Here is a 12,572-nt window from a genome sequence, read left to right as displayed (position 1 = left end):
TACCTTCACTGGAATGTTTCAGAAAATGACAAAGACACACTTCTCTAAAGGATGCTATAAGAATTAGCATTATATTGGGAAGGACTATGGATCACTGGATGATTCCTTAATATCCTTCTATCAGGAAATTCACAATTGCATAAAACACTGTGTACAGCTGTGTACTTATTGCAAAAAAAAGTTTATTGATAAATTTATTGTTTGTTTGCAAACCATTCCTTCAATATCCAATAGAAATTTATAAGACTGGCACCATCTTATAAGATCAGACATAAAAAGTATTCAAAGCCGGCGCCGTGGCTCAATAGGCTAATCCTCCACCTTGCGGCGCCGGCACACCGGGTTCTAGTCCCGGTCGGGGCGCCGGATTCTGTCCCGGTTGCCCCTCTTCCAGGCCAGCTCTCTGCTATGGCCAGGGAGTGCAGTGGAGGATGGCCCAGGTGCTTGGGCCCTGCACCCCATGGGAGACCAGGAAAAGCACCTGGCTCCTGGCTCCTGCCATCGGATCAGCGCGGTGCGCCGGCTGCAGCGGCGGCCATTGGAGGGTGAACCAACGGCAAAAGGAAGACCTTTCTCACCTGTCTCTCTCTCTCACTGTCCACTCTGCCTGTCAAAAATTAAAAAAAAAAAAAAAAAAAAAAAAAAAAAAGAGTTTTAAAAAAAAAAAAGTATTCAAGTTATTTGAATTCTTTTTATACTGGCAGTTTATAACTTTTATCTGTGACTACAGTCATATCAAAGATGACTATCATTCTCAATAATCTATTATAAATTTTCTGAGCAAACAGAAGACAGAAATGTGAAGGCTCTGTTTGTAAAGTAATGACAAAAAGAAAGAAACATTAGTGACCCTGATTTTATAACTACATATAGTATACACTTATTAAAATATCAGTGTACCCATAAATATATACAATTACTATAAATTAAATTTTTACTAGTGCTTAATGAATTGGAAATGTGACCTAACCTAATTTGATCTTCACAGATCTAAGATCAATTTTTCAGACTGTACTCTAAGTATACAAAATTATATTTTTTAAAAAATGTATTTAATTGTTTATTATTTCCTAGAAACACACTGAGCTAGACATTGGGGCTGTGTATCATGAAAATATGATTCAAACTACCAACAAGGCCCAATAACATCTAATGAAACAAACTCTCAAGTCATAATTTGTTGAGCACCCCATCACTTTTGTTTTTTTTTTTTTAACTATCAAGTACATCTTTCTTATAGGTGATTTCTGACATAGTCTGTCTTTTCAATTTTGTAACTTTGTTAGCACAAAGTTAGTCAATCTGTGAATCCAGGCACAAGGCCAACCTTGTGCCCAGCTCTGAGTCTCAGATCTCCTTAGGTGGAGTGTAATGAGTTTCTGGACCATTTTGGGGGCAGAGCAAATGTTAAGATCATCCTCAGAGAGTTATCTGAGAATGAGTCTTTGGGAATGGTTCTGAGAAGCTCATTTGTTCAGGTGGAAAGACTTAAAATTTCAGGAGTGTCATTAGCTGTGTCTGACTGCTAAAATTAAATAGAATCACCTAATCATAAAACCTCTAACTGTATTTGCGAAATGGCTCTTATGTGTTTAAGTAACTTAAATGGATCACTTGATATACTGATAGTAATAAGAGGCAGAATTTAGAGCCAAGTCACCACTGACAATTTTTGAAGACCCAGAATACTAAATTTATGAGTCTATGTATAATTTTTTATTTACCTTCCCTTGCATCATGTCATGAAGTTCTCCAAAGGGGACCAGATAATAACTTTTTATCCCCTATGTTTACCTCATATTAGATATTGAAAAGGAGTTTGAAAATGTGGTAATGCAACAAAGTAGCAATAAAATAAAAAAAACAGTATGTAATTTCTACTTTTATAATGGCTCCATAAAAATTATTACAAGCACCTTTAATGTCATGCATATCATTTAACTACTTATTTGTTCATATAAAGTGTGTTGTCAATTTCATACTAATTTGGAGGTTTATTACTATTTTAACAGATGGTCAGGAAACCTAGGTCTGGATATGACTCAAGTATTGCTCAATGAATGCAACACTGGGTTTAAAGTCAAAACCCAAGAGCTATTCCAAGTTCTGCCAGCAACTTATTGGATAACAATAGAGAGCAATGTCTGTCCTCTGTGTCTCTATTTCTACATTACTAAAATAGAGAATTTTCTTTTCTACATTTATGGCATAGACTTGTTGAAAAGATTAAATGAGATAATTTATACTAAAGGTACCAATGACTACAAATGCCTAGTCCCTAGAGTGGAAATCATGATTTATAATTACAGCAATCTATTTCTTCCATAGTGGCAAAAGTCACACCATAGTATTTTTTAAAATGTCAACTTCATTGTCATATACATTAAACAGCATCTGAGTTTGTGGCATGGGCTAAATGAAATCATGTCCCCCCAAAAATGTTAGGGAAATACTTCCATATTCCCCCAGCCCAAGAGAAGTAAAATACTAAAAACGAGAAACTATCTTTGTTCTGTCTACATCACTGTGATCTCAATGATCATATCACACAAATTGAAATTATGCTTTTCTGTAAAAATTAGAGAACAAAAATAAATATAATCTTTCTTATAGGTAAGAATTGATCAACAATACTTATGAAAATCACTGATTGATCAAAATTTGTACAGTGGACACATAAAATTGATAATAACTAAACCCAAGTCAATACAAATTTAACAAAAAGAGATAAAACAAATAATATTGGCTCCATGGTATGACATCACAGAAAATATACTGCATCACTTTTTTTTTTTTTTTTTACAGGCAGAGTGGACAGTGAGAGAGAGACAGAGAGAAAGGTCTTCCTTTGCCATTGGTTCACCCTCCAATGGCTGCCGTGGCCAGCGCACTGCACTGATCCGAAGGCAGGAGCCAGGTGCTTCTCCTGGTCTCCCATGGGGGGCAGGACCCAAGCACTTGGGCCATCCTCCACTGCATTCCCGGGCCACAGCAGAGAGCTGGCCTGGAAGAGGGACAACCGGGACAGAATCCGGCACCCTGACTGGGACTAGAACCCGGTGTGCTGGCGCCGCAAGGCAGAGGATTAGCCTATTGAGCCGCTGCACCAGCCTACTGCATCACTTTTACAAGAAGAAGTGCTTATATGTATTTTGCTTCCCTGCAAAAAGAATCAAATCAGATTTAGAAAAAGAATCATGTTAAACAATACTTATAAGGATACAATCAGCAAAATCCACTGTGTAGGAAACTCTCATCTCTTCCATAAATAAACTGCAGAAAACGGAACAAAAAACTATTGATTTTGAGTTCCATAAGAAACATATGAACCAAATGTAATATTTCACATTTGTTTGGATTTGGATTTGAATATATTAATTGAAAAAAATAATGGAGACAATAAAGGAAATTTTCACACAGACTAGGTATTTATTGATTCTAAAATTATTTAAATTTTTTAGATATGTTTATATTATAATACAAGAAAGTGTCCTTACATTTTAAAGATAAAGACTGAAGTATATATGAATGAAATAACATGTTGTTTCAAAATAATAGAATGGCAATGGCAGGAGAATGGTTGAGGGACAGTTGAAAGAAGATTGGTCCTCTGTTGCTAATTGTTAAGTGATGCATTTTGGAGGCTCATTATATGTTTCTCTTTCTTTATCTGTTTATATGTGTTTGAATTTTGCTATAATTAAAATTTATAAAAACAGAATTAACACAAAATTAAGAAGCATCTCATCCTATACAATTACCAGAACTAGAATCACTTAAGATTTGTAAAAACAAAATCTATGTTTTACGTCCTCTCAAGAACACAATGAAAAAGAACTATAGATATGGTTGAATTCTCAAATACAAAGTGAGAAGAAATATTTTATATAGATGATCTGCTAAAGAATATAGCAGACACTCGAAACCTGTTAGAAAGACAGTGAGTAATGAATCTATTGTCCACTGCAATAAGGACGTATTCTTTGGAATAAAACAATACAGGTTTGGATGATACAATAACAGAACTAACAAAACAAAATAGATGGCTTAGGGGGTCATTCAAGTGGGCCAACTGTACAGTGAGCTGTGTGGCTTTATTCTATTGGAGAACATACCCTACTATTAAACATGACTATTCCTGAATGGCACAGCTCAAGTTTAAAAGACTTGTGCATATGCGTACTTGATCACTGACTGTTTTATTACAATAATTGTAATCTGAGAGAGATTGAAAAAGCTATCGTTTCCAAGTGGACAAAAATTTCAGAATTAAAGAACAGGGCTTTTATAAAGTCTACATGATGAACTTCACAAATGTTGACTATGGCTGAATGTCAAATGTAGTTTCTCTATGTTGCAATTAATCACTACTTGGTATGCATCATTGTGTCCGTCATTATCACTGGTAGCGTTTTTGGAAAATTAAATGAATTATTTTTGTAAAAATTCAAGTTAAGAAGTCTCCATTTTTAAGATGACTAAAGAAAAAAATTATATTCCCATAAACTACCTGCTCCTCTTGTTGATGAAGTGGGTACTAAGAATCGATGGTGAATAACATAACAGGGAGGTATGCCCTTAAATCCCTTATTCTCCTTCATCTTCTGTGAAACACTAACAAATAATGCTTTTGAATGGCCTTTAAGAGCACGAGCATGCACACACACACACACACACACACACCCCTGGCAAATGACTATTTTAAAATCATAATATAAACAACAAATGTTGGGAATAGTGACTCTCTGAAATGTAGCTTGCAATCCATCTGTACCATATGTTAGAGGCACACAGTATACATTGAATGTCTGACTCAGTGTTTAGGTAACTGTAGTTACTTCTTCCTAGAACTTTCCAATTGTTTCACTATTATTATTGGAGGAAGAGATTTGTCCTCTATAGAATAGAGGTTGTTAACAGCATGGTTGTTAACAGCAACCATGAGTAGTCACTCTACAAAATTCCAAAGTTGGCCTTTGAGAGTGTTCTAATTTTTAGTGTCTCAAAAGACAAGGTATTCATCTGGATTGTCACTGCAACCAGCCTTCAGTGATTTCAAAGTAATCTGTGACTTAAGTCTGATTTATGTATACAGACACCATTTAAGCCTCTGAAACTTGTACTGGGCTATCAACTTTGTCTTAATGCCAGAGAGTGCTCAAAATATGTAACAACACCAAATACTGCTCTACTTTATTGCTTAATAACCCCATTTCTTTCTTTCTTGTAGTTCTGCAAATCAAAGTCTTCTGTTTACACTACAGATATGGATTGAGATGTCTAAATGTAATTTGTTTAAAAAAAAAAAGCAGGGGCTGGCACTGTCGCTTAGCAGGTAAAGCCACTACCTGCAGTGCCAGCATCTCATATGGGCACCAGTCCGAGTCCTGGCTACCCTACTTCCAATCCAGCTCCCTGTTGGTGCACCTGGAAAAGCAGCGAGGGTGGTCCAAGTCCTTGGGCCCCTACACCCATATGGAGACCAGGAGGAGCCTCCTAGTTCCTGGTTTTGGATCAGCATGGCTCCCGATGGTTATGGCCATTTAGGGAGTGAGCCAGCAGATGGAAGATTTCTTTCTGCCTCTGCCTCTGCCTTTGCTTCTCTGTGGCTCTGCCTTTCAAATAAATAAATAAATCTTTTTTAAAAAGGCAGAGTAAAACCAAATGCATTTATGTTCATTATTCTGTGACCAAATCATTTGGATTAAATAATTATAAGAAAAGGTTGGGCTGCAGCACTGGCATTCCATATCAGAGCTCTGGTTTGAGTTCTGGCTGGTCTGCTTCAGATCCAGCTCCCTGCTAGAGTGCCAGGGAATGCAGTGGAAGATGGTCCAAGTGCTTGGGCCCCTGCCACCCAAGTGGGAGACTCAATGGAGTTTCTGATTCTGATTCCTGGCTTTGGCCTGGGCCAGCCCTGGCTGTTATAGCCAAATGGGGAGTGAATCAGCAGACCAGTGGAAGATCTCTCTCTCTCTCTCTCTCTCTCTCTCTCTGTAACTACCTTTCAAATAAATAAAAAATATGTTTTATAAAAGAAAATGTGTGCTCTATGATAGGTTTCCAAAACACATTTTACAGGGGATAAATTCTGAGTATGACATTTATATTCTATTTATGTTATTATCTAACAATGCTAAACTTACACATTAATGCTCAATACTTTTGACAGAATTCAGTCAGCTACTAAACCTAATAGTCAACTTTATTAAACACACTCATCATAGGAGAAGAATAAAACCAATGCCAGAGTTTCAAGATAGACACGCAAGGCTTCTTTTTTTCATAGTATCTGAAATTAGTCACAAGTACATTTCAAGGCTGAGGTGTGTTCCTTGTGAAAAACAGTATTTAAAAATGAAGTGTGATCTGAGACGGCTAAGCTTATATGCAGCCTACAGACGATAAACCCTTCATTTCCTAAATGTTTTGTCACTGCAATGGAAGAAAACATGTGATTCTATGAACTGTAACTGACATTCATTATGTCTGTCTGCATTTCATCTTCACTGGGTTTTCTGGGCAGGGGAGAGGGGCAAGAAACTGTCAGAATATAAGGATTCATGAAGAGGAAGGGTTTTTTTTGTTTGTTTGTTATTTCATAGTAGCTTATTGCATTTCTGCAGCATTACAGAGCAGACATAACTAGCCCTTGGTCTGAAATCACATCGTAACAAAGGGAACAAACCTCTCAGGAAGCTTTAATATTTCAGAAGTAGTTTGTTATGTGTAAATTGAATGGAGGAAAAGTTACCTAAGTTTGACGTTCTCAAAGTCTAGCACAGTGTTAACAAAATTTAGGTGATCTAGGGTGACAGACTTCTCAGTGAAAAAAAAAAAAAAAGTAAATGCCTTACATGGGATGCAGAGAAAATTCAGTTCATTTTTACTCCTTCCCAGAAATTGCTATTAATTCAGGAAACCCTATATGTTCTGCTTTTTAGTTAATGTGGATTTATATCTAAAGAGTAAATAAAGAATTGCTATCTACAAACATTCCCATTAAAAGATGAGTGGGTGATCTGCACTTATTAACATCAGATAGTCATAGTATTAGAAGTGAATTTAGAATTTGTCTCATTCTATCTTCTGCCCCACTGCACCAGCCATTTTTCATAGGTGAGAAAACATAGATCCAGGAAGGATCCAGGACTGATCCGGGGACTGAAAGCTGGTGTGAAGATGGATTAAAACTGAACTACACAATTACATGTGCCCCAAATTCCATCCTTTTCAAGAATACAATGTTTCCCCTATCTTGATATTAAAATTGTGCAGCATTTTTAAATTAGCTGAAAATTTAGTAGTTTATTTCAATGCTTGCCTAATTTCACCAATCCGCCCTTTATCATTGAAACACTGCAAGAAACTTCAGATGTTGGATGATGTAGACCTAGCCCAACATGAGACAACATCAGTAGAGAGCAGCATAGAACTGTGAAAACTTTTCCTCTTCCTTATTATGGAAGTTATATAGTTTCTAAATATGCACAACCATAAACATAGGAATAAACCTTAAAAGATGTTTTCCAAAAGATATGAAACTATACTTATCAAATAGCTGATATAATCACAAATAAGTTTCATTATTTTTTAAAAAACACTATTGTGAAATTTTTTCAACACTTTTAACATATCCACTTTCAGTATTTAGAAGCCACATTACTTTCAGAATTAACTAAAAAGTAACACACTTTCTAGACTTGGGATATACACAATTTTTCAAAGTACAAAAGAAGGGCTGAAATAGATTTCATCAGAAAATGTTTACGCGGAAACAGATGCAACATGCTCACCTCATATCTCTTCATGTTGAGATTCATCAAGAACCTAAAGGAAGTTCAGAAGATAGAAAATCCTCATATTTGGTGGACAGGAGGAATACAAGTGGTGAGGATATTTAGCTAAAATAAAGGAACAAAATATGAACCAACAGGGACTTCAACACTTTGTTGGAGGACATACTTTCTGAAGTCTACTGTGTCTGGAGAAGACCCAAATCAAATCAAAGGGATGGATTTGTAAACAGAACTGTTTAATTAGATACAAAGAAATTATGGACTTCTTCCTGTTGCCATCTAGGTTCTCTAAGAAGCAAGCAACATGAAAGAATCAGATATGCCAGGAATGTAGTGGACGAAATACATATCCATGTTACGGAAACCAAGCAGTAATAGGTTTGGAGAGTTTCTAAGCCACAAGACAGGTCTGATACCTATAAAAGGACAAAGAGAAGGAAGAAAGATTGGTTAGGCGAAGTACAGTTCTGAGAGAGTTCCAAGAAGGCTGACAAGCAGTTCCATGGACTAGACTGCCATCCTAGGTGTCCAACATGGCAGGAACATCTGGGCTCCAGCATTTGGTCATGCCCATTCATCAGCTGGGAGCATCCTCCAAAGGATGGGGCTTCGGTACAAACAGTGAGGCAGAACTCAAAGTGGAAGCTGTCGGCAACAGCAGCTGCACTTGAAGAAGATCTGAGTTTGTGTGTCTTGGTGATCCCTTGTGGCACACTCATCCTGATCTTGTACTCTCACTTGGCAATACCTTTATTAATTTTATTTATTTATTTATTTATTTGACAGGTAGAGTTATAGACATTGAGAGAGAGAGACAGAGAGAAAGGTCTTCCTTCCGTTGGTTCACTCCCAAATGTCCGCAACGGTCGGAACTGCATTGATCCGAAGCCAGGAGCCAGATGCTTCCTCCTGGTTTCTCAGGCGGGTGCAGGGGCCAAGCACTTGGCCCATCCTCCACTGCCTTCCTGGGCCACAGCAGAGAGTTGGACTGGAAGAGGAGAAGCCCAAACTAGAACCCTGCGCCCATATGGGATGCCGGTGCTGCAGGCAGAGGATTAACCAAGTGAGCCACAGCGCCGGCCCCGGCAACACATTTAAACAAAAGAAATCGGTCTTGGAACTGAATCATTCAGTCTCAATCCTCTTGATTTTCTTTTATAGATTTAAAACATTTTGTTCATTCTATGTTAAGTATTTCATGACAGCTAGTGGATTAAATTAAAATAAATTTTAATTCTCATTTGACGACAGAATAAGCAGAATGCCTTCTATTCTACAGTGATTTAAAGCAAATTGCTGTATGTATTACAGTGATTTCAAATGTATTTAAAGTTTTTTGAAATTGAGAATTATGTGAAATAGTCTAACAGTTTAAGTTTAAACGAGGCAATTAGCTGGTTACAACTGTAACTACTAGGCCCTATTTAAAATAATGAGGTCTGACAGTTATGGAATCTGAATTATTCATTGATAACTAGCTTTTCCTCATCTGCAAACCATGGCTAGCATTAATAACAGAGGTGTAAGTGTGATAACCAAAGACTCTGACATTAAGAACACACACGCTAAAGTGCTAAATTCTTATTTAATTAAAAAGGATCATGATAGCAATATTTTTCTTGAAAGAAAATCATTAAGCAAAATGTGTTTTCTCCTATGTTTCATCTTACTCTTTCTCTAGGATAGATTTTCCTTAAGAAAATAATTATTTTTGATTGCATACAAATAAAATAATTTTCTAAGCAGCTATTGTCAGCAAAGTGCAAAGAAACAAATATTTTTTCTTATTAAGTTTTTCAGATAATCACTTTAAAATTCTACTCCCCTTATTTGTAATCCATTAAAACTGATGAATTATATACTTCAACCATTTAATTGAAAGAGAAAAGTAGGCAATAATAAATAACATGAAAAAAAGCAAATAATTCAATTGATGATCATTTAATTGAAGTGAATACTGTGATTACCATGAGCCAATTTACTTATTGGCAGCACAGTTCAAAACTAATGGAATAAATCAACTTGTTGATACCCATAATTTTGCAGCAAAGAAAAAATGACTTTCAAGAGGCCACAAGGCATAAATTCATATTGTCCTTTATAGTCACAAACAGTACAACCGAGGGAGGGGTGCCGAATGTATGTGTGCATGAAAAAAACTAAAAGGCGTGATTATACACTGTTCATTTCTGCACTGCAGAAAGATTTTTTTAAAAAAAGAAAAGGATTTAAAAAAAAAAGACAAAAACAAGAAACCAGTTCCTCGGTTTGTTACTCTGGTCACTATATGTTCCTATAGACATTGCATACAAATGTGCAATTCGATCTTTAACTTACCCATATTGATATTCAGTCAACTGCTTACATTAATCAGGTTGACTATATGCCCCACTCTACCCAGGATAATCCTGGTTTATGCCTGTTGTTTCAGTATAGTAATTTTTAAAAAAAATATGTAGTGAGCCTGTTCACTCTCCAAAGTACACTGATGTGGCTATTCTAGTAATTATAGTCCTAACAGCACCCACTTATGGACTGTACTATATAGCAGGTCTTGAGCTCGATGCAAGACCTATGCTTTAGGCTTGTATTATTATTATCTCCTTTTCAAAGTTGGAAAGGTGGATTTCTGAGAGGCCAAGCAACTTTCCCCATGTAACACATTTTGTCCAAGAGCCAGGATTCAGACCTTGGTCAGCCTGAATATAAACCCATGCTCTGAACCATGATACTATATTCCCACTGTCCTGTAACTCATGAGAATTCTAGTCAGATTACAGTAAACTGTAAAGTGACAGTCACAAATACACTTCCAGTATTCCCTAGTGTCATAAAGTCAACAACTTTTATAAAGCATGATTGGCTCAATTTTAACATGAAAAATTTATACAAATACACACGCACACACATACACACACACAAATGATAAAGTAAAAGATCTTAGCCAGCTAATAGAGTAAGAAAAATCTGCTATGCTTCAAGATTTTTTTCCTGGTATTCATCAGTAGCTCAACCCAGCAAAAGAGTAAGTGACTCTAGTTAAGCCTGGAGTGTCCCAAGAGTCCAAGTAACGAATGTTCCAAAATAGGCTTTCAGATATGTCTCTGTTACTGGATTTATGGCTCAGTGACTATGCATTTGTAACACAGTGGTCTCTTTAGAAGGACTTACAAAAGGAGAATTTGAAAGATGGCTTTTTTTATTAGTGCAGATATATATGCCATAACCTGATTTCTTTTCGGTACAGATGTCAGTTACAGTATACCTATCATGCTCTGTAGATTGTGTCATTGGTCAAGAAAGAGAGAAACCCCAATATAATGATTAATAATCAATGTGTCTGGCCTTTAAGTCCACCCAGAGGAGAAATGAAACACTGATATAGAATCTCTCCCTGAAGGAAGGAAAACACTGAGGGTGGAAAAAGAGGGCAGGATGAGCTACCCTTGGAGGAATATAAATAGTGGAGCTGTCTAGTGTTGGGTTCTGCTTGGTTTAGTATAAAATGTCGTAAGTGAATGATACATGAAGTTTGCATCAGAGTTTCCTTTTGTAATAAAACCATTAATATCAAATAAAATAAGTAAAATATAAGATATCATTTTAATGCTTTATTCCCTTTTTTTTTTTTTTTTTTTGACAGCTGCCCTGCTGCCTCTGTTCTTTTCCCAACTGAGCAGCACAGTTTGAAGCAGATGAAGAAAGACTTTGCCATTGTATCTACTACTAAAGATTTCTGGGCAAGGAATTATTACAGTTTATTCACACACTGCCATCTAGTTAGATTATCCCTTAAAATAATAACCTATGTATGTACGCTTTTCTGTCTCCCCAATTTTCTATCTTCTATGATGCCCTATGTCCCTCTTTATTTTCTTCTGGTGACTGCATTTGTCCTCTAACAAGAAATCTAGCAGAGGTGTTTGAAACTCTAATACACAATCCCACTGATTATTTTATGCTAATGAATGAACTATCTAGTAATATAATATTTCACTTTTTGTGCCCTCCTGGTGGTAGCATAAGATAAATTCTAGAGTATCTTTAATTAACTAAAGGAAGTAGGAAAAAAATCTCTGAGGATTAATAATATTTATGGCCCTAAAATAAACAAACTAACAGATGAAGGAGGGAGGGGGCACCTAAATGGTAGTCAAATCTTGGAGAGTTAATTAAAAGGAAATTCATGCTTATTTTGGCCTTTTCATCTGCATATGGTATTGATGCTGGGAAACAGTAAATGGCAATTTGTCATGGTCTCATTCTTCCTTCAAACTTCTGTAATCTATATATATTTCACCCTCTCCATTTCTCTTTCTTTGTACCTTCCACTGCCTGCTGACCTACACATTTCTATACATAACCACTAAATCCTAGTCTTTATGCCCTATCACAAAACTCCAGGCATTCTCCAAAGTTATAGGCCAAGGCTGCTCAGGCAGGGGCCCTGGGTTGTTGTTTAATTTGTAGACTTAAATGAATTACTTCAAATAAATGAAGCTGTGCACAAACCAAGAGCCTGATTGCTTTGTGTCCAAACACTGAGCGAGAATATAATTGAAAAAACAAAGCTGGAGGCATCACAATACCTGATTTCAAGACATACTATAGGGCAGTTATAATCAAAACAGCCTGGAACTGGCACAAAAATAGATTTGTAGACCAAGGGAACAGAATAGAAACTCCAAAAATCAATCCATGCACTGGCAACCAACTTATCTTTGACAAAGGAGCTAAAGGACAGTCTCTTTAACAAATGATTCTGGGGAAACT

General features: G+C 36.4%; 1 long non-coding RNA gene across 1 annotated transcript in view; it reads left to right on the top strand.

Annotated features, from left to right (window-relative positions):
• LOC103348766 (uncharacterized) overlaps positions 1-12,307 on the top strand; it is a 49,243-nt gene extending 36,936 nt beyond the window's left edge. Inside the window, exon 3 of the long non-coding RNA XR_011387586.1 lies at positions 11,443-12,307. This is a non-coding gene — a long non-coding RNA (uncharacterized lncRNA). The remainder of the gene's footprint in view (positions 1-11,442) is intronic.
• Positions 12,308-12,572: the final 265 nt, after the last annotated feature.

This window comes from Oryctolagus cuniculus, chromosome 3 (genome assembly GCF_964237555.1).
Source record: "Oryctolagus cuniculus chromosome 3, mOryCun1.1, whole genome shotgun sequence".
In the NCBI taxonomy this organism is placed as follows: domain Eukaryota; kingdom Metazoa; phylum Chordata; class Mammalia; order Lagomorpha; family Leporidae; genus Oryctolagus; species Oryctolagus cuniculus.
Note: the sequence above shows the minus strand (reverse complement) of the source record. Positions and strands in the feature narration are given on the sequence as shown.